The sequence below is a fragment of the Chaetodon trifascialis genome, chromosome 11, assembly GCF_039877785.1.
Source record: "Chaetodon trifascialis isolate fChaTrf1 chromosome 11, fChaTrf1.hap1, whole genome shotgun sequence".
NCBI lineage: Eukaryota > Metazoa > Chordata > Actinopteri > Chaetodontiformes > Chaetodontidae > Chaetodon > Chaetodon trifascialis.
This window is the reverse complement of record NC_092066.1, coordinates 9,254,807-9,273,797: the sequence shown is the minus strand read 5'-3', so window position 1 is coordinate 9,273,797 and position 18,991 is coordinate 9,254,807. Positions and strand designations below refer to the sequence as shown.

General features: G+C 43.4%; 2 protein-coding genes across 3 annotated transcripts in view; one reads left to right on the top strand and one right to left on the bottom strand.

The window, feature by feature from the left end:
* The window catches only part of LOC139338647 (ATP synthase subunit g, mitochondrial-like), a 154,196-nt gene extending 140,905 nt beyond the window's left edge, over positions 1 to 13,291 (bottom strand). The window contains exon 1 of the mRNA XM_070973860.1: positions 13,288 to 13,291. The gene's annotated coding sequence lies outside the window, so the exon portion shown is untranslated. The remainder of the gene's footprint in view (positions 1 to 13,287) is intronic.
* b4galt2 (UDP-Gal:betaGlcNAc beta 1,4- galactosyltransferase, polypeptide 2) overlaps positions 1 to 18,991 on the top strand; it is a 172,979-nt gene that overhangs the window by 31,164 nt on the left and 122,824 nt on the right. The gene's annotated exons all lie outside the window — the stretch shown is intronic.

Sequence of the window (18,991 nt, the reverse complement as noted above, 5' to 3'; positions counted from 1 at the left end):
CCGAACGCACACATGCAGCGTTAGCAAACCCGCGCTCTCCTCCGGTGAAATACGAGCTGGAACTCGACTGTTACAAAAGGTGAAACGCCATCGAGCGCCTCTCTGTTCCCGTCCTGCCTGCTGTCTCATCGCTCAGCGATACTGTATCAACTCAGCCGCGTGTCGCTGTTTGGCAGAAGGCAGAATTAGACCTTCACCGACACCGCGGGGATTCACGAAATGTGATACGGGACTAGAGAGGACGCCTTCAGGACCTGGTTTGAAGTGGTCACTTGGTGCTTGAATGGTGCAGATTGTTCCAAGGCTGTTTTAATGGATGAACACCGGTGGGAAAACTCAGTGGTGCCACCAAAGAGTACCAGCATAAGAAAAATGATAAAAGTATCAAAGACTGTATTCTTTAATCCTCGCAAATAATAATTTTCTCTACAAAATGGCAAAAAATCGTCAACATTGCTCATCTTGATTTCCCAGAAGCACAAAGTGACGTCATTTACTTTGATCAATCACAAAGAAAAGCAGGAAATCCTTCATTTTAGAAACCAGAACCAGCAAATATTTGACCTTTTTGCTTGAAAAATGACTGAAACTTTTGATCGATTATCAAAATAGTCGGAAATTCATTTTCTTCCATCAACTAATCGATCAATTGACAACTCGTTGTAGCTGTAATCCTCATGAAAATCCTCATGAAATTTCAATAAAATAAATCACGACATTTCAAAGGAAGCTTTTTTTTTTTACTCAAAGCCTCAAATCACTCGTGCAAAAGACGCCAGTGTCACAAACCAGCCTGCTGTCGGCTGATAAATGAAAATCGTTGATTTAGGATTTGAGTGTCGACGTTAATGAAGCTTCAAATCTTCAGACGGTTCGTTTCTCAGCCGCGTGTTCTCTGTGTGTGTTTCCAGACACGCCGAGGACGCGGAGGAAGTGCTCTCCTCTGGTTCTACGAGCCGGTGTGCGTTGTTAGCGCCGTGCTTCTGTCTGTACGCATCACACTGTATTTCGCTGCGTGTGTGCGCCGTCTCGACGGGGTAATAAAACGCCTCCTCTCATCTCGGTCCTACCGGTTCAGATTGACTATTAAGATGTGTGTGCTCTAACAAGCGAGCTCTCCAGATGATAAATGACAAAACACACTTCCTCCACACTGCTGTCATCTGGCAAAACGCTGTCGTGTTCTCTCTCTCTCACACACACACACACACACACACACACACACACACACACACACACACACACACACACACACTCAGTATCTCACTCCTGCCTTTCTCACCTGCCTCACGGATTTTGTTTCCTCACACACATTGTTGATACAGAAAACAGGGAGATGAGATTTTGAGGAAACACGAACAACTACTGTAGGCTGTCGATGTAAAGCATGTCAGCATTTGAGGAAACAAATAAATAAAACATCAGCAATGGTTCAAAAAACAAATATAAGGGTTTGAAAAAGCAGCGGCGGTGAATGTAGGATGGGAATGACATTTCCATACATAGTACCTGCACGGCGCTGTGCAGTGAAGCTAGCGCAGAGTCTGGCTGTCCACCTCATTCATACAGCACAGCATCCAGATAGTCTTATATGGAATTTTTAATATTATTTCCGAACTGAATTCTGCAGATATTATTTAAAAACATGAAAGAATCTAAACGAAATGGTCACTGCAGATGTGACACAGCGAGGATAGGAGTGTTTTCATTGGCTGCCAGGCAGCAGCAGCAGCACATGCAGGGTCAGGTTAGAGGTGTGGACCGGACAGGATGAGAGAGACGGAGAGGGACGAATTCAGGAGTCAGCTGATCAGCTGGGGGGAGAAAGTAAGAGAAGAGACCTTGGGTGCAGGAAAGGAGGAAACGTAGGCCTCCTGCTTCACAGCATGTCACTCAGGGGAGGTGTAGGTGGTCTGCTGGTGCAGCAGAAATGACTAAAGAAGAAAAAATGTGCTTTTTTTTGTAATAAATCCCTGAGAGAGGCCAGGTGGAACCAGGTGAGTGCTCGGCTGTAATGGGTGCACACGAGACAGATGAGCACTCCCTGTTTTCTACGTTTGAGTTATCCAATCAGGCGTCTTGTTTCTGGCGTCTTTGTGTTTTCTAATTGTTTGGCATGTGTTTTTGATCGTGCTAATTGCTTTAAGGCGCCTTGTGTTTTTTTCGTTTTTAGCTTTATTTCTGAAATTTTATCATTTCTGTTACTTTGTTTTCAGAAGTTTTGTGTTTTGCAGATTTGCATGTTTTCTCCATTGTTTCAGATGCAAAAGGCCTGAGGTCTTTGAGCTCAGTGAGTGTCATTAGTTTATGTTAGGAAGATGCTGCACAGCTGGACTCTGTAGAGTTATTGGTCGCGTTGTGAGATCTGCTTTCTCTGTCTGTCTGTCTGTCTGTCTGTCTGTCTGTCTGTCTGTCTGTGGAAATGTGCGGCTGTGTGTCCAAAGGTGTCTGTGCTGGCATGTTTTTATGTGCAGTTAACAATGGGTGCCATGAGGAGATCAGATTTGCTGACATCATCCTTCAGCCTGTTAGTGCAGGAAGTTCCTCTGATTGGTCAGGCAGAGAATAGGACGGGAATAATATTTGATGATCTGATAATGACCCACAGTACTACACAGCACTGCAGTACTGTTACAAGCAGCTTGTTTGACTGTATGTCTACTGCTAAAATCACTAATGCTCAGGTCTAATATCACTAATACAGGTCAGTGAGGCCAGATGTCTGTGTGCCAGCTGCAGCTTGTGAGTTAGATGATATCATGATAGCATTTTTTACCCATTTAGCAGAACCCAACAGCTTTGCCCTGATTCCATATTACATAATATTTCTATTTCTGCTTAGCATTGCATTGACGACGACAATGGAGACAATCGTCTCTTTCAACATCACACTCATAAATTAACCACGTGTTGTCTGCATGCTGACATCTTTGAATACATTAAATCTTGTCGCTTTGTCAGTAGACGTTTTGTTGTGTTATCGCCTCTTTATCAGTAAGATCTGCTACTAAACTGTGACTGTGACCGTTTGATGGGTTTGTACCGATCAAAGGATGGATTTTGTGGGTGGATATGGATGCTTGTTTGAGAGTATTCCCCACAGTATTTTCTGCAGCGTTTCCCAGAGCCAGAAAGAGAACAGCGTGACTCTGAGGTTGCTCCATATTTGCCATGTCGCGCACCACTCGCAGCTAATTCATCTGAGTGTCCTAAGTATGCACCGCTGCATGTCGTGCCCTCAAAGATTTAAGATTTAATGTCACACCAAAGTGTGTAACAGGCGACGAAATGAACACGTTCTTACTCAACGGTCAAGTTAGCAGCAAGAAATATGCAACGTCCAGGAAGAATTTCAAAATAAAGCTTGCTGGGAAGCGTTTCAGGGGAAGGTCGTAGTTTGGTCAGGTAGCTTACTTGGATAGGTTTGGATCATCGGTTAGGCTTGAAATAACTACTTCCTTTAATACACTGACACAGGAACGAACCCTGAACACCTCGAGTGGATCGGCGGGTCTAGTGGCGTCAGACTGCGCTCATCATAGAGAAAATATCTGTTTTTTAACAGATATGTGCTGGGAATAGCGAATGAGTGAAGACGGGGGTGATTTTGGACGGTCTTGTGTTGGCGTGGCAGGAAAGTTTGGGCAAAATATGCAGTAAAAACAGCCACTGTTCATTTTCTAGTAAGTTTCACACAGTTCAAATATACAGAAAGTTTGCAGAGAGGGAGGAAGAGGAGCGGCAGACGCTGCTCTGCAGTTTGTTTACAGCAATCTAATGTGTTGTCACAAACAGTGAGTATCTATCGCACTCATGGCTACACACACCGTGCTTCTCAATATTGTAGCAGCTTCTGATTATAAAACTAAATTAGCTGACCTTTAGCTGCCTTGATTAGTCTGCAGAGTTGATGTTTAAGAGCTTTCTGAGTTGATGTTGGAGCTGGTCGTCGTTGACTCCATTAATTAGACCACTAATCAGGGATGAGAGTAATCACTGGCGCCAGGCAGAGAATCCTCTGGATGTTATGTGGAAAGAGGATGGAGATGTACAGTAAAGGTCATTAGCTATGTGCCTCTGAAAGTTTCATCCAGGAGTTTTCCTCCTCGGCACTTAAATGCTTAGAGTGAGTCCGCTCAGAAATGTTTAAATTTGCCTTGGACAAAGAGTTTAGTGGCTGTAATGTGTTATCCATCCTCCCACTCGCGTTGTCATGTCCTGACAAGGTTTCCCCAAATCCGTGACAACACTATGTGGGAGAGGGTTTGTGCGTTAGATCGACTATTAGCAGCCGTTGATGGTATTCAGAAAGAGATGATGGAATTTTTAGGTCATGCAACAGCTGCAACTCTCATCAAACCATGAAATCTCAGCAAGCTGTGTGGAAATAATGTCATATGCTAAGTGCTGCTCATGTCTTTGTATTTTGCTGCGCGTAGAGGGACGGCCATGACGGTCAGCCGGTCAGACTGTGCTGGATGGATTGCCGTGAAGTTTGGTTCATATATTCATGGTCCCATGAAGATGAACCTCATGACTTTGGTGATCCCCTTACTTTACCTCCAGGTTCATATTTGAGGTTTATAGTGAAGTGATTTGAAAACTATTGCTAACTATGCCGTGAAATTTGGTGCACAGCTTCATGCCCCCCTCAGGATGAATTGGTGATCCTCTGACTTTTTAAGGGCACCATGATCTGATCAGTGCTTTTGTTAATGACCAAATCCCAGCAAATATAATCATATTCCCATCAGCTTTAGTTGTATTTTGTGTTCAGTGCTAATAAGTAAATGCTAGCAGTTAGATGAGAGGGAAGAGCTGTGGAGGATATGCATTGCTACACCTCTATCCTGATTGGATCTGACTGGGAACCCAAGGACACGCTGTGGTAGCGTCTTATGAATTACAAGGTAGCCACACGTTAAAGACTTGAAGCTAGAAATTAAAAAAAAACATAAACTCATTAGGAAAATGTTTACTGAGGTAATAAATCAAGTGAGACGTAGAGTCATTTTCTCATAAGCTTGCACACAATTTCACTTCTTTTTGCAGCCAGTGGAGTCGCCCCCTGGTGGCCATTAAAAAGAATGCACGTCTAAGGCACTTCCTAATTGGCTTCACTCTTCAGACCCAGAAGCTCCGTCCGCTGTTGATACAGTCTGTATGTTGAACATATTAAACATTATGCTTGTTACCAGTGAGTGTGTTAGCATGTTGACAGTAGGATTTAGCTCAAAGCACCGATGTGTAGTACACAAAGTGCAGCCTCACAGAGCTGCCAACATGGCCAAAGACTCCTTGTTAGATTATTGTTGGGTATATTCTTTATAATATCAAAGGTTTGTTTAATGCTTTGACATGGAAATCTAGAACACACATCCGTCACGTCACAGCGTTGCCACAGGCTGAATAACAACCCCTCGTACTGTAATATGCATAAAACTCTGCTCCACGGTGCACGTTGCAAAACACACATCCGTACATGCACCAGCCTCAACTTGGTTTGATTAGCATGATCTTAAGGAGCAAGATTGCTGCCAGCAGCGTTTCAAAAGCCAAAACTTGTGCTCAGATCAATCACATCACGTCATGTTGCTGAATCCCCTGTGCTGTCACACAGTTACTGTCGTTTAGAGAGGCGATGAATACTGCGAGTGGGCTGACATTTTGTCATATTCACCGCCCTGCGAGGTTAGCTTTTAATGTGTCTAAGTAGGTGGATCTCAGTGTTTTCAACAAGGGAATTGCTGTGTCTTGAACAAGCATTCGCTCACAATGCTTTGCATATATTCATTAGTGGTGCCGAGGGTTGCTGCTGTAATGTGCAGCCGCTTTGTAATGTAAAGCTCCCGCAGTAACGACTGAGTGCTGCCTGTTTCACGCTGTCTGTGCTGAAAACTGCAGTGCACTGCTTATATAACCCTGCACAGGCTTCCAGGATTTATCAATATCTCTGCCTATGGGCCTATAATATGTCACCACGTTAAAGAGTCGAGACCCTTGATCGAAGAAGAGAGGTCAGACAGAGCAAAGCAGCTCATTTGAGTGTGAGTGCAGGCGGGTTTTGCGTTTGTTTCACGCTTCACAAAATTCATTGTTTGAGTCAACGTGATTGACCGGTGCCATCGTTCAAGGCAGCAAAAGCAGGGATTGCTTTTCAACTTGATGTAACATCTATTTCTATTCGATCAACATCCAGCATTACAACACAAAACCACATTCTGCAGCTGCTTCACCTCTGCAGCTATCTGTAAATCAGCTGCCTTATAGCTGTAAATAAATATAATTTAATATCTAACAGATGCTAAACTGTGTTAAGATGTGAAAATTCTGAAGGCCATGACATATGATTCACTTCATTTTCATCCTCAACAGCTTTAATTAACATTAAGACTGTAGAAAAAAGCATCAACGTACGCCCCACGAGTACATCTCAAGGCGCTCTTGTGTTGGTTTCAGCTCTCACCTGTGATGACTGCCACTTGGATTCAGCGCGAGTAATGAATGAAGAGTCTTACTGAATGAAGTAAGAAATGAACAGCAAACTGTCGAGATGTAAGAAAATACGCTGAAAAAGCAACAAATGGAGGAATGCGTGTCCTCCTGAGTCCGTTGCTTTCTGAATCTTCCCTCACCAGAAAAATAACATTATTGGTTGTTTTTCCTCTTGCTGTCGGGAGAGTGATTACTGTCCTCTCTCGTTGAGACACGGGCAGATGCATTGGCGAAAAAGTTTTCGATGTTCACAGTTTTTTGCATTTTGATTGCAGAACAGAATCATGACCTTGATTTAACCATAATGAAGTAGTTTTATTTGCCTGAAAATAGCTAGAACTTAACCATAGAAAACACTCATATGACTGTTTTTTTGGATGGCCACATGGGCAGGTTGTGGGTTTCTTTTATATCAGGACAGCTTAGAGGGCATCTTTAAATTGTACAGTATGCTACTGCTTATGGCGCACCCTGGAGGAGAATTTGAACAATTTTAGGTCCTCGTGGCAATCATGTGGTGTTCAGGATTCAAGGCTGGTCTGAATGGACGATCTGTCCCAGTGCTTCTGTAGAGTGAAATGTTTACAGACATGATTTCAGTGTTTCTGACTCCCAAAGTTCGAATCCACTTGAAACCCGCAATAGCCAATGAGAGCGAGCTGACCAGGAAGTTGTTGCTGTTACTCACCTCCAGCTTGTACTGCAAAATGTTTGCGCACAAGTGCAACCGGCTGGCGATGACGCTCCATCTCCGTGATTGTTGGTTTTTCTGAAGTCGAGTTCTTGTGAGATCCAGAGTCGCTTGAATCACCACAAATAGTTTAGTCTCGACCGAATCATCTGGTAAATGCATTCTTTTGATTAAAATAATACGAATCTGTAAAATCTGCCATTATGTGTGTGGTCCATTTGAAATCAGTTGAGATTTGAAAACCCTCTAATGTGCATCAGGCTTTATGTACAAAACAAGAAAAGAGAGACTGTTATAGTTTAAGCAGTTAGCAGTCTGCCATTTCTTCATAGTTACCTTTTCATATCATATCTTACTGTCTCATCCATCTAACTCCTCTATCTTGTATCTGTATGTGTTTATTATTTATATTTCATTCATGTGTATTGCACACACTTAAACAGGCTTTTTTTTTTTTTTAATTTGGCATGTTGTAATTTTCAATTTCACCATCCTCAGTCACATCATGCTTGTCTTGTACATAATGCACAACGCCGCCACGTCCCGCCCTGTTATGAATAAGTGTGAATCCTCAGCACATAAATAGTTAAGCCGTTGCCAAGCCATGCAATACAACAAATAACCATTACAATTTAATTATGCATGCCGGAGCACAGTGAGAAGTGTTTACAGATGAATGGCTGCCGTGGACCATCATGCCTAACGGATTAGCATTGTGAGAGATTTGATGTGGATTAGTTAAAAGGATTATTACTAGTTGTGGTGCACCAGCGGACTACAAATAAGGGGTTTGGATATATTTAGAATTTGAATGAATGGGATGAGCACTTGCTCCCGTATCACAGGGAATTCACGTCTGAATACTGCGTATGTCTGCGTACTCTATTTGCGGTGTGGTGTTGCATTGTGTTACTACCACCTTCTGCAAACACTGGAGCGCTGTAAAAATACCTTCAGACCTTTGAAAGTGTCAAAACGAGGACAATTAAGAAGTATCAGCTCAAAAAAAGTGTATGAGGAGGTTGAAATCTGGGATGTTGGTCACTTGTTCCACCACTTTGCCACAGACTCAACAACAACAACAACAACAACAACAACAACTGTTGGATTGCCGTGAAACTTTGTTACCGCTTTTCATGAATTGTTAGTTATTACGATAACTCGGGTGGATGGTTGGTGTCCGGCACTTAAAATTAAATGACATTCATTAGCCTCAGCTGTTCTGCGTGGTTAGTGCTAATCAGTGTGAGTATGTTAGCATGCTGATGTTAGCATCGGGCTCAAAGCGCCAATGTGCCGAAGTGACCAGGAGACTCTCGGGGCCATTGCACGGTTCTTGTGCTGGCCTCCACAAACCTGCGATTGGTGCATTGAAACGGAGTGTGACCACGCCAACTGTGCATGGCTCCTTGTTGATGATTGGTCTGTGAGATCAAGCATGTCTCTGTCCTTCAGTTAGGTCCACATATTTAGACATTAAAAGCACACAGACATATATGTGGCTTGTGAGCTAACTTAGCATCCGTTAGCGCCAAGGACAAACGAGAGAGAGAGAGACACAGAAACAAATACTGAACTTTGGTTCCACTTCATGTGCATCATTGGACATCCTGTGTGGTCTGCATGTGGCTGCGTGCACCGGACTGTAACCCCTGCACTGTACTAATCTGAGCAGTTTTGCACTGCAGTGACCTTTTGTCGCATGTTGTTTAGGTGTCATTAGTCTGGGCACGCTTCTCTGCCTCCTGTCTAATGTAACTGGAGGTGATACATGAGATTAGATAATATATCGTGTCATTTGGTGCCTCCTGTCTCATGTTAGATGTAACGAAGAGTAAAGACCTCTCAGGTTAATAATTCACCACAGGGGAATGGGCGATGGAGGAGGAAGAGACAGAACCGATGAGACAGGGGAGCCCAAAATGAGGGGGGAAGACGAAAAGATAAGTAGAGGAGGGCTGGAGGAGAGAGATGAGCTGATGATGAACAGATTAAAGATAAATAGAGGAGACGGAGGGCAGGACGAGGAGAGGGGGGGGTCGTGAGAAGAAGTTGGGAAATGGAGAGGAGGGCGGATAGAAGGAGCGTTTATTATGCCAGAGGCGGCGGCGTTGTGTCTGTGGAGAAGCCACATCCTCTGTGGGAAGAAGAGATCCATTTAGAGAGTCAGGAGGACACACACACACACACGCACGCACACACACACACACACACACACACACACAGAATGAACTAAGTAGATATTTGTTTTAATTGATAAGTAGTCGGCCTTAATATTCATGAACAGCCATTTTCAGTGTGTAATGAGGAGCTGTGCTACATACGAAACGAAGCGTACACCAGAGCCAAGAAAAGTTTTAATTGGACTTTTGTCACAGTGAAATCAACAATTTAAAAATACAGAGATGAAATTTTGTCTTTACACAGTTGATTTGCCAGCTTCATCTTCTTTTTTATCAATCTTTAGTGGAGAACCCCTGCTTGCCTTTTCCCAATTTCGAACGTGAGTGTGTTTAACTTTCCACTTTTGATGCTGTCTGGTGATTCATCCCGATGGATCAGGCCGATGCATCAGCTCACACCTCTATTCAGCCTATTAGGTGACTCACACAACGCCCAGGCGAGGGAAAGTGGATCAACGATGATTTATTTAACGGCGCTCTGCAAATATTTGGACAGGGAGGCCATTGTTTGATGTGTCATCGCCATACGCTTTGAAGGTTTGAGATTTACTCAACAGGTCGACAGGCGTCTGGCAAATTAGCTGGACGGCGCTCAAAGTCGGCGCAGGAAGTGGGGAGAAAGTTGAAGTCAGGAGCAAGAATGTGGGTGCGTGGATGGAGGAGGAAGATGCTGGTTGGAGACTTGGAGGGTTTGTGTGAATCATACTTGTTCTGGTAGTCTGCTTTCATTCGGAGTCGATCAGTTGTGGCATCGAATTGTTTGCATAACCAAAAGCAAAATTCACTTTTATTCCCTGCAGATGTGAGCTATGAACGTTATGTGTCTTAATATTATGAATCCACAATTACACCTAAAAGAGGAGCAGGTACCCCGATGTGTCGGTTTGACGCCGTTCATTGTGCTTGTGAGATGATAAAACGCCCGTGGTGTAAGAGTCAGCTGTTCCCTAAATGCAAGATAATTTCACCCACGCCTCATGAACCGTTGCATGTCCTCCTTTAGGCTCTGAGACGGCAGCACAGAGACTGGAAGCAGGTTTGATGAATCATGCCCTGATGTACTTACATTCCTTCAGCTAATCATGCACGCCATGCAACCTAACAGTAATTTAGCACCGCGGGGAGTCGCAGCTAAATCCCCATAAAGATATACGGAAACATAAAAAGGCTGGAAGAAGAGCTTGACAGATAAGCAGAGGCGTCAAGAGGAAAGTGCTGTTTATGTACGGCACATAAGGTTTTGTGCAAATCATTGCCGAGCGAGAATTTTCATATTTACTAATTTATATCCGAGCGGAGTTTCAGTCCGTCTTAATACGTCTGGCTGTCTTTGAATGAAGGGTTATGAATAAAAAGAGCTACACAGGCGAAAAAACACCATCCTTTAACTGAAAGCATGTACTTTAACAGCGCTGCATCACTTCAAATGAGGAATAAAATGTGTCATTAACTTTATGCAGCTCGCTGTTTGTCAGCTTTATCATAACTACATAACTAAGTGTTATCAGTCTGTGGCGTCGCGTCCTCACTGCCAGCGTGTTTTTAGCCTCGAAGCAACACATAAATTCACTCTGCATGCTCCTCCGGTGTGGTGAAAACTGACCATGGATGCACCGACCCAACTTTTCCTCTCCTGATACCTCGACCCTTTGGATGAGCCGACATCGGGCGCTGATCTGATAGCAGCGCTGTCCTTTTCTGACAATTTAAAATACATAAACCACACTGGCTGACACTCACTGGAACCCTTTTTATGTAAGTTAACATGAGGCGGGGGGATCTGAGTCAGCAGCCCACTGTGACTATGGTAAATCAGTGTAACTGACTGGAATTTTTATGACATTAACAGAGAAACCATGTTGAATGTGGACGTCACGGCAGATATACGAGCCACTTCAAAGGTCAGTAACGGTGCTGAAACACATTTGGCGAATCGGATCAGTGCATCCGTGCATCTGACCTTTTCCTTATGTGCCCCGCCGCATATACAGTTTGACATGTGTTTGTTTATGTGCCAGAGTTTGGGTCTTCATGGCTCTAAAGTTTTGAACTCCCCAGATCTGATCAGCACAAATGAATGGAGCTCTGAGGACGGTGCCCGTCGCCTGCAGCTCTTCATAACGCCAGCTCATTGTGGCTCCATCGATTCCCATTGATATGTGTTATAGCGATCTGATCTTTATTCTTTATCAGGCGCTTTAGAGTTGACAGTAATCATTAACAGTGAAAGAATCCTGCACAAGTGCCTGAACAGCTTCCACAGAGCAGCTCTTTATATAAGAGCACAGTCATCGCTTCCTCGAGAGACCGGCTCATTGACCGGACTGCCAGTCACCCAACACGCGCACGCACGCACGCACGCACGCACAAGCACACACACGCACACTCGCACAAGCACGCATGTATCAGTCTGACTTTCTGTGATGCACAAAAACAATCACCTGCACATCGACGCTCTTGTATATACACACAAAATAACGTGCACATTTTAACGATCTCTACACACACATACGTGCACACACGCACACACACACACAAACAGATTTCTCTCAGGTCATCTACATTTGGAGAAAAGGCATTTTGGTGCTGTTCAATGTTCAGACAAAAGCAAAACCCCTGAGCACAAAGCCACCTGAGACTGTTACCTTCTCACCTTGCCTGCCCCGCACTGTGTGTGTGTGTGTGTGTGTGTGTGTGTGTGTGTGTGTGTGTGTGTGTGTGTGTGTGTGTGCGCGTGTATGTGTGTAAAAGCTTCAGACAGACACTCTGAGTTCCAATTACAACTCCTCAATCTCGCTTCAATTACCTGTGAAGAGTTCATGTAGGCCGTTAGACACAGCCTTCTTACTCTCCACTGACACGCACACACACACACACACACACACACACACACACTCACACACACACATTGATTCACTCAGAGACGGTGGGAAATCAATGCACTGAACAATCCAGGTTGTTCCCCAGAGCAACTGTAGACTGCCAGTTCAGGGGGTTGTTATTTTAAAGTTTGGTCTCTTGATTATAAAACTTCCCGTTTTGCTTTTCTTTTATTAATTCATTTGCTCGACCATCAGCTTCTCTCTGGTTCTTGCAGGAGAAGATACGCAGCGTTGATCCATCGCATCTAAACACATGTACTCAGTAAGGAGCCAAATGTGCTAACTTGTCCTGTCTGGCATCCCAGAGAGCAGAGCTACGGGCCATCAGTGTTTATCATCGCTGCTGGTGGTCGGCAGCTCGGCCTTCATCATTCTTGTTATTGATGATGCTTTATGTTGCCCAGACTTGTTCGTCTTTCTTCTTAAAGTGCTTCCTTAGCTGAAGATTCTGGCCTTTTGACGGTGGCTGAAAGTGGTAAAATGCTACGTACCGTTCACGTCAGGTTGTTCATGCTAACGCTGTGGCTGTAGTGATTACAGTGTTGGTCTGCCAGTAGGTCCACCACTTTGGTCCAGAGTGAAATACCTCAAAAATATTTGAGGTGCAGACTTTCATGTCCACCTCAGGATGAATTTCAATCTTGGTGATACCTTAACTTTTCATCTGGTGTCGTCATCGAGTCAACATTTGTCGGGTTCTTTGTGTTCTAACACACTAAACTAAGATGTGAACATGGCAAACACTGCATGCTAATCATCAGATTGTTAGCATTGTTATTGTGAGCATGTTAGCATTTAGCTCAAACTAGTACTGTGCAACCTCACAGAGCTGTTAGCTTGGCTGTGGACTGTTAGTCTTGTTTTTCCTCTTTCAGTTCTTCATGTACATCATTTTATTTCACATGCTTAGAAGTTTTTCAGGTGCATTTGACAACATCTCTGCATGTGTTCCTGTCGAGCCGTCACTTTACCGGTACATTTTGTAAGATCTAACAATGGCAACAGAATGTGAAGTAAGAGTTCCGACTGTATGTCAGATGTCTATGTATTGTGTTGCATAGACTAAAGTTAGCATGCTAACTAGCTAGCTGCAGCCTGTCCTGTTAAGCTGGGAGATGTTTGCTCTCGTACAATAGCTTTTTTCATCAAATAAATAAAAAAATAAACCCACATGTCAAGAAAGGAAATAATTTTAGCCTATTTTCCTTATTAAACAGGAAATTACAACCGTACACCTTCTGAATTCAAGTTTCTCAGCCACTAGAGCCACTAGCTGCACGGTTAACTGGGCTAACAGCAGCTAGCTGCAGCAAAGAGTACAGTGAGCAGCAGTTAGCAGTCACTCTGCTGCCCCCTATCAGTCTGCAGCAACCTTTGACTGGGGGGCCAATTTTTACATGTTGTCCTTTTAATAACTGCATGTTGTCGTGACCTAATCAATACAGCAGCGGTGCGGCAGCAGCAACATATGCTCTCATCTCATCTCGTCTCATCACATCTGATCTCCTAACAGGGGAAATTAAAACTGCCTTTGCCCTTCACGCTCCCGTTTGGAAAGACGATCTGCATTGGGTGCATTTCATCATAATGACATAATCTGACCATGCTTTGTATGGATGTGTCAGAGTGAATTAGAGCTCCCGTAAGCAACCAGTGATCTCAGAGATAAAAAAAAAAAACACAGTAAAGCCAGCTTCACGTGGCGCATACAGGTTTTGAAATCTTTGATCAGTAGCTGTCATATGGACACATTCTGCCATGACGTCTAATCTCTTTACGTTTAAGATACCATCGCTGTGCATACAAATGACCTCAGTTGCCTCCAAAAATTGCTAATGTAGTGCAGTTGTGTCACCAACTTACAATCCCTCTGTCAGCTGTCAGAAAGTAGCTCACTGGAGAGATTTCCTCCCAACTGTCTCCTAAACCTCTTATGCCTTCTGTCCTCCTGCTGGCAAAATTCACTTTCCCTCCCGCCGTGCTTCATGCCTTGTTTTCCTTTTTTTTACTGTGTAAAGCCTTCATGTTCCCTGTGGATGATCAGCCGCTGTTGCTTGACAGTTGCCTCTGACATGTGCAACATTGTTTAATCTGAAATTAGCCCATAACATGCTTGACAGCCGGGGGTTGTTGTTAGGACTTAAAAATGTTCGGCATCAGGCGCAGAGCAGGCGGGTGTGCGAGGCAGCAGGTCCGGTCAGCCTGGCATTTGAGTTGATTAGAACTGATGAAGCTTAAAGCGTGCAATACAGAAATAGCTTCCTAAAACCTCGGATGACAGCAGAAATTTAAGTTTGAGATTTGACCTTTTGTTAAGTGCGGAAACTATGAGAAATGGACAAATATTTGTGGAGTGAGGCGGCGGTGTGTTACGTGGAGGGATTTCTTCCTCAAAGTCGTCTTTTGGGAAGGAACATCAGATCTTTATTCTAGTCTTTGAGTTCAGTGAAAGAAAATAATAATAATTTGCTCACTCAGAACTCATCGAGCAGTGCTGATGCGTCACTGAAAGGGCCAATTCGGCTGCAGCTAATCATTAATTCCATTATCTATTAATCTGTCAGTTAGTTTCTTGATGAAGGATTTTGCTTTAAAATGTCAGAAAATCGTGAAAATCGCCCCTCACAACTTCCAAGAGGCCAAGCTGAAGTCTGCAAACTTAAATGTATTCAATTTACAGACACAGAAGATGACGAAAAGCAGCAAATCCTCATATCTGAGAAGCCAGAACCAGCAAATGTTCATTGACAGAGAATAATAAACAATAAAGAATTTTCTGTCGATCAGCCAGTTTTAATGCTGTACACTAAAAGCAACAAACATAACACAACACATATAAAATGTTAATAAATTGTGTTTCAGCTCTAATGCCCACAAATATATAAACGGACGACGATAATTTATCAAATTTGGAGCCGAATTTAAGTCAGAAAATTGTGGAAGCAAATTGTGCAGAACACTGTGAAATTACATTTTAAGCAGCATGTATGCTGTTTATTGCGTTGTCAGAGCCTGATTCAGCCATGCAGCCTGGGTCTGGATCTCTTATGGAGCTTCTGTTTGTTCCCTTGAGCCGCTGCTGTTCAAACATTGTCACACTCGTGCAGATTTTGATGTTTGCATAGCAGAAGTCAAGATCATGGTTTCTTTGTCCTTCCCAGGAGCACCATACCAAACCTGTGCATTCACAGCTGAGGCTCTAATTCATTTTTATGAGGTTGATTTCACATGAAGACCGCCTCAGAAACGTCTTCTTGGTGTATTCATTCCATGGAAATAACTACACCTCTCAGTGGAAATGAGGAGTCTTAGGTTATCTCGCATCACGCCTGGATGATCGCAGGGATGGCTCCTCACATTATCCTTCCACAGACAGCACAGCGCATCGATTAAGACTTTATTTATGTATAAACGCTCGATGCACTGGGCATCTGTTAAACTAAGCACATTTAAAGGATTTGTTGGCACCCTCCAGGCTCCCTGTTAAGGCCGTCTCTTTCAATGATCCTTTTAAAATTCAGCTGACTTGTGGGTGAGATGAGTGTGTGTTAGTGTGGTCGGGGAAATAAAGTGGTGAGGAAACAGCTTTCAGAGAGATTTGCTGGACTGAAGTTATTACAATTATGTCTTTTATATTCTTATCCTGTTTGATATGGTGGGCACTTTTTTATTTGGGTTTAATTCCTTTTAAATAAACACATTTTAACTTTTCACAACCTCTCAACGGAGACAAAACATCCTGTATTATCTCAGAAAGAAGTCGGACAAAAGCAAACAATAATCTCGCTAAGTTGGAATTAACAAAGCAAATGTTAAATTAATTGATTGAAAATGTGAGAACTGTCATTTTCGCTAATGTTCTTGTTTACTTTTTATTTTTTTCCTGAACTCCTTCTGTTTGTTTTATTCAAACGCTCGGCACAAAATCCAGGAGCGTTTGTGTCTGTTTGCACGTTTGTTTGAGAGCCAAATGCTGCAAAACAATATTTTGTGTAAACATTCCTCTTCCCATCACTTTCATCCAAATCAAAGCAGAGAGGAGATTTTAAAAAAAGACACGTAAACGCACACGCAGATGATGTGATGTGCATTGTAGTGGTGTATTGACAGAGTTTGTCAATTCAACTGCAAGTCACCAGTCAGGAGGTAATTATAATTAAAGGGTGTTTTTCTGTGCTGCCTTTAGTTTACTGGAGGTTCGTCTACTCCTGCTTCCAGCGTACAGTCTGTATTTCACCTCTGTACTCCTTCCATTACAACGCACCTTGTGTTCAGGCTGTATGTAGATATGATTTCACCTGTTTACATTTACACCTGTGTCCACATTGAGATGCAATTCTACGGAGCCCCTAAAGAGACATGAAGAAGAAAAAAAAAATGAAAAAAGGCAAAAAAAATAAAAATAAAGGGAAAACAAGAAGGAAAAAAAAAGTTTCTGGTCACCATGACAACGGATCAGGTGCACTCCAGAAACTGCGTATTTTGAGCTCACGAGTTACGTATCTCGAGCTAACATGATAAGTTTCTGGAGTGCACGTGATCCATCGTCATGGTGACAAGAAGCTTTTTTTTTCTGCTTGTTTTCTTTTTTTTTTTTTTCTTTCTTTTTTTTTCCCATGTCCCTTTAGGGGCTCCATACAGTTCAGCTCCATTACTCTGTCTCATTTCTTCTTCTTCTTTGTTCTTGTTCTTCTTCCTTCTTACACCCTCCTCTCATTTGCTCGGGTCCAAAAAAAACAACAAAAAAACAAAAACAGATAAAGATGGCAGCCGTCCGTGAAGCTGCGCTATTGTTTGGGCTTTGGATTGCTTTTCTTAGCCGGAGAAGACGCCGTCCTCCACAATTGGACTGCCAAAGACAAAAGCAGAGCTGTTTTATGCAGCCGTTTGTATTTCAGCTGTGCTCAGAGGACAGGATCTGGACGCCTGGCGGGAGAGGATGGTGATGGGAACCTTTGCAGATGAAGACTGGGTGTCAAACCTCCGTATGCACCATCAAACGTTTGATGCGGAAGCCTGCGACCGTCTTAAGACGTCGTTGCATTTACGCTTGTGCTCAACGTTGTCTCAATGAGTCCCTGACCGCCTCTGGAGGTGGATCACAGTCCGTCCTCAGTGCGTCTTTCACCTGTACGATCTTGTAGTCAAGCACTGTCCAACTGCAGTCTGATCACTCGAGATGATACTTCAGAGAGGAGGAAGGTCAACGAACGAACTAAATGTGACACAAACAAAACTTCAAAACGTTTCCTCGTCCATGAACATTTCTTTGTGAGGCACGTCAGATAGATTTTCATCAGCAAGGGTCCTTGTTGTTCACAGCGTCATCGATCTACGTCTTTCATTTTCATTGTCTTGATTGAGAGATCTGTAGCTACAGAACTTCCATACTTCATCCAATGAGTACATTTTATTTCTCAGTAGCTAAAATCAGCCCGTGCTGCTGCCGAGCTCGCAGCATATTGATTACTGTGGTCGGTCAGTAATGCTGTTTTAGGTCTGACACACTCTTTTATTATGTCTCACAAAGCACTGTCCCGAAACAGGCTTATAAAGACATTGAAATCTATCAGTAAAGTTAAACCTTCTCTGCTGTCAGGTTTCTCTTTGTGGCAGTTTGTCACTTCAGACGTCTTCACAAGTTTTGGGGGATTTTTCTCTGCTGAGGAAAGGAGTTGATGGGAGGCGTTCCTGTGGTAAACTAAGTGAAACTGTGCCGATATGCTTGAGTATTGTAAATTAAAAATACAAGATGAAACAACAAAACATGTCACTTTCAGTCGTCCGTCAGCAGGACATCTTGTTCGTGCCTTCCAGGACTGTTGGAAAGAATCCCCTGAACGCATCACTGTTGGAAAATTAAAGCCGTTTTCTGATCTCACACCTCTGTGGGTAAGATTTCATTGGATTTACATGCAAAGACGGCTTGGTTTGGCCTGGTTCAGACTACACGACTCTAGCCCGATGTTGAGACAGTTTTTGTCATGGCCGACGAAGTACTACAGTTTGATTGACAGTTGCTTCACCCTCCTCGTCAATGACCATGGCACGAGTTTCTGGCACTGTGACCATTGTTTAAGACAAAAAAATCATGTAGTCTGAACCCGGCCTTAGGGTTTGGAAAAGCTCTTTGTTTTGGTTAAAATTACTTACCAGGTTAAGGTAAGTGAAGGATCGTGGTCAAGGTCAATAGAACAATGACTGTCGGTTGGAAACAGGAAGTTAGCGTTGGTCTGGGCGAGGTCTGCCAAAGTCCGACATGTTGAGACGTCCACTCACCTCGACCTCTTCCCTTTGCCGACATCGTGGCTCTTTCCCTACGAACAAAAGTCATAATTCCTGCCATCACCAGAGGGCGCTGTCACCTAATCGTACGTTATTTTTGGGTCTTTGCCGAAACTCCTGCTCCCGTCAGTCTCGGATTTGCCTTCGTGCTCACAGTTTGAACACAGTTTAGTTCCCCTTTGCTTTCCATTAATGTGTCTCACCCTAAAGACAAAGGCAGAATAAAAGGGTCGACGCTGCATGACGTGTTTGAGATACTTAATATTTCATGCGCTTGGCAACAGTTTAAAAGGCACCATATTTTCCCGACTGTTGTCATGGCGTTCTCTGGTTTTCACATATGGCCAGGTCTGCATTGTTGTGCCGTGTGGGCAGGCAGCAGAAGCTTAAGTGCTGATTTGTCACCTCGTCCTACGTCTCTCATTGTGCTTTATATATCCGTCTATTGACAGAAG